This window comes from Oryctolagus cuniculus, chromosome 13 (genome assembly GCF_051225735.1).
Source record: "Oryctolagus cuniculus isolate XC-2025 breed Fujian yellow rabbit chromosome 13, ASM5122573v1, whole genome shotgun sequence".
Lineage (NCBI taxonomy): Eukaryota > Metazoa > Chordata > Mammalia > Lagomorpha > Leporidae > Oryctolagus > Oryctolagus cuniculus.
Genome location: NC_142879.1, coordinates 89,253,805 through 89,257,494, shown reverse-complemented (window position 1 = coordinate 89,257,494; position 3,690 = coordinate 89,253,805). Strand labels below are relative to the sequence as shown.

The following is a 3,690-nucleotide window of genomic DNA, read 5'->3' as shown; positions in this document are numbered from 1 at the left end:
CACTGCACTGGCCTCAAGACAATCCTCTAAAATGATGCATTAATTATTCCCAAATATTGAAAAGTGGCATGGTACACATTTGAATGTGTTGTTTTGTACTAGTTGTAGAAACAGTTTAAAATATATTTATATTTAAAAATGTAAGCTTTGATCTAAAGGTTTACTTTCCCTTAAGGTGCCTGTTTGGAAACTGAGAGATCATTGAAGTCTCAAGATAGAGTACAACTGATCTTATCCAAGCCTCCTTTATCACATGAGGATGCTAAATGCCAAGCCCAGAGAAGTTAAGTGAACTGTTCAAGGTCACATAGGTAAGTTGTGGCAGGGATAATTCTGTATTAGCATTAGGTATCCTGATACATAGGCCACTGTTCTGTCAATTTTGTACTCCTTCTGGAGTTAAAGATTCTAAGTTGTGGAAAATTGAATTTGGAAATTTAGTGGTTGCTATGTTGTTATGGTGAGAAATTTCTGTGTATAGCTATGAGTTGCTTAAATTTTATTCAATATATTTTTCTAGTATGTTTGCTATTTATTTGAAATGTATAACAAGTAGCTTCATCTATTTGCCAAAAGAATTTTTTGAAGATTTATTTATATTATTTGAAAGTCAGAATTACACAGAGAGAGAAGGAGAGGCAGAGAGAGTGGTCTTCCATTCACTGGTTCACTCCACAGTTGGCCTCCATGGCTGGAGCTGTGCCGACTGGAAGGCAGGAGCCAGGAGCCTCTTCCTGGTCTCCTATGCAGGTGCAGGGGCCCAAGGACTTGGACCATTTTATAATGCTTTCCCAGGCCATAGCAGAGAGCTGGATAGGAAGTGGAGCAGCCAGGTCTTGAACTGATGCCCCTATGGAATACCAGCACTGCAGGTGGCAGCCTCACCCACTATGGCACAGTGCCAGCCCTTGCCAAAAGAATTTATAGAAGCTATTCCATATATACACTTCACAATTATTTAGTTACTTGACACGAACTATCCCTGCATATTTGAAAATTTTGAATGGTATCACTTGGGTTTTAAGAATGTTATATTTTAGGTCTCTTAATATTTTTAGTGATGATGTTTTAAAGGCCCTTTCTGTTTTATGAAAAATGATAAGGATTTTGTTTTACAATGGCCATAGTATTACTACTTAAAGCAATAGATTAAATAACACTTTTAAACAAAGTCATTTAATACTGAATTCTAACACACTGGTATATTTTAAAGTGAGAAACCGGATTTCTTTCAGATATTCTAAAGAAGAATGATAATCAAAATTGAAGACATCTACAGTTTTTAATCACTTGTTTTAAATATTGGTCATAATGGTCCAATTTTGAGTTTAATTTTAATTAGCTTTTAAATGATTCAATATGTTTTATAGAAAAAATTCGGAGAACATAATTATATACTCAACCTCCCTCCCTTCTTTTTCCTTCTTTGTCATTTTTTTTAGCTTATGAAATGACATTTTCAGTTTACATTACATTAAAAAGGGTTGTTGAGTCAAGGGACAAGTTTAACAGGCAAAAAGCAAAAAGATCCTAATTTAGAGGGAATACAGACAATGGCTCTAAACAATATTTGAATATCACATCTAAACAATATTTGAAGAAATTGATAAATATTTTAATTTCTCCTACTAAAATGCTCAAAGTCTTTAATGATTTATCAAATATTAGTGCAAAATTATGGATTTAAATGATCCCAAAAAGTGATGAATTTTTGTGTAATAAAGTCCAATTTTTGTCAAGGCTTTTTGACAGTCTCACAGAAAACTTATGTTTGTGAATGGGAAGAATAATACCAAAATATCCATACTACCAAAAGCAATTTGCAAATTCAATGCAATCCCAATCAACATACCAACGATGTTCTCAGAGCTAGAAAAAATGATGCTAAAATTCACATAGAAACATGAGAGATGCTTAACATCTAAAGCAATATTATAAAGCAAAAAAAAGCTGGAGACATCACACCATATTTTAAGACATATTACAGGGGTCAGCACTATGACAAAGCAGGTAAAGTCACCGTCTGCAGTGCCGGCATCTCATATGGGTGCCAGTATGTTTCCCAGCTGCTCCACTTCTTATACCCCTCTCTGGTATAGCCTGAGAAAAAAGTAGAAAATGGCCAAAGTCTTTGGGCCCCTGCACCTGCATAGAGACCTGGAAGAAGCTCCTGACACTTGGATTCAGATCAACAGAGCTCCGGCCATTGTGGCCATTTGGGGAGTAAACCAGTGGATGGAAGACCTCTCTCTCTCTCTGCCTCTACCTCTCTGTAACTCTGCCTTTCAAATAAATAAACTGCAAAAAAAAAAAAAAAAGAAGAAGTGTTAGCACTGATATAATAACAGACACATAGTTCAATGGAAAAGACTTGGTAGCATAGAAATAAACCCAAATTTCTACCAGCAACTCATATTTAACAAAGGAACTAAAATGAACTGGAGAAAGAAGAATCTCTTTCACAAGTGGTGCAGAGGAACTTGATTATCCATATGTAGAAGCCTGAAAAGAGACTCCAACATCTCTTACACTATGTGAAAGTGAACTCATAGTGAATTAAAATGTAATCATAAGACCCAAACCCAAGTAAACATAGGGGAACTCTAAATATTGTCAACACACAATAGCTTTTGGGTAAGATTCCAATAGCAATAGTCACAAAAATAAAAACAGAGACATTTGAGTATATCCAACTAAGATACTTCTTCACAACAAAGTAAACATCAGAGTGTAGATACAATGAACAGATGGCAGGAAAAATTAAAACTCTGAATGTTTACAGATTTCCAGAACATTTACATGAATTGGAAAAACTCCAAAAAATACAGTGAAGAAACATCTGAATAGACATTTCTCAGAAGAAATGTAAATGGTCAAAACATGTGAATATGCCCGATGTCACTAGCCATTATGTAAATATAAATCAGAGCACCATATCAGTCTCCAACACCTGTGGGAGAATACAACACTCAGGTGTTTGTGTGTGCAGCAAGTGGGTTTAGAGGACCCTGTTCACCTCTGGAGAGCAGAGTCTACAGGGAGGTAAAGAAACCTTACTGCGCAGGGGCATGCTAATCTTCTCTGTATCGTTCCAATTTTAGTATATGTGCTGCCGAAGCGAGCACATGTGCTGCCGAAGTGAGAAAGAGATGAAAAGAATTTATCTCAGCTAGCCACTAATATTCAAGAAACAAGGTCTTCAGGAAAGCCAACTCAACTGACATTTTCATGTCATTGTTAAATAAAGGAAAAATTATCTAGGTTCAGCAATACGTAGTTTATAAGAGAAAGACTACAGAGTAATTTCCTTGGCATAGAAATAACTTTGTCTTTTTTTTTTTTTATCTATGAGGGCTTGGTATCACCACCACACACCCACATCCCATATACAAATGCCTGGCTTGAGTGGTAGCTTCTCTGCTTTGAGGCAAGTTTCTGCTAGTGTGCACCCTGGGAGGAGACGGAGGATGGCAGAAGTGCTTGGGTCCTTGCACCCAAATGGGACATCCAGAATGAATTCCCAGTTCCTGGTTTTGGCTTGGTCAAGCTTTGGCTATTGCAAGTGTCTGGGGAGTGAAACAGTGGTTCCCTCTTCCTGTCACTCTGCCTTTCAAATCAATAACTGTTGTTGGTAATGACTAATAATGATATTCACTGATTGTCAAATTTTGAATCTATTAATTATAGACA

General features: G+C 36.4%; 1 pseudogene; it reads right to left on the bottom strand.

Moving 5' to 3' along the window:
- Positions 1-3,057: 3,057 nt before the first annotated feature.
- On the bottom strand, positions 3,058-3,125 carry LOC149122723 (U6 spliceosomal RNA; annotated as a pseudogene).
- Positions 3,126-3,690: the final 565 nt, after the last annotated feature.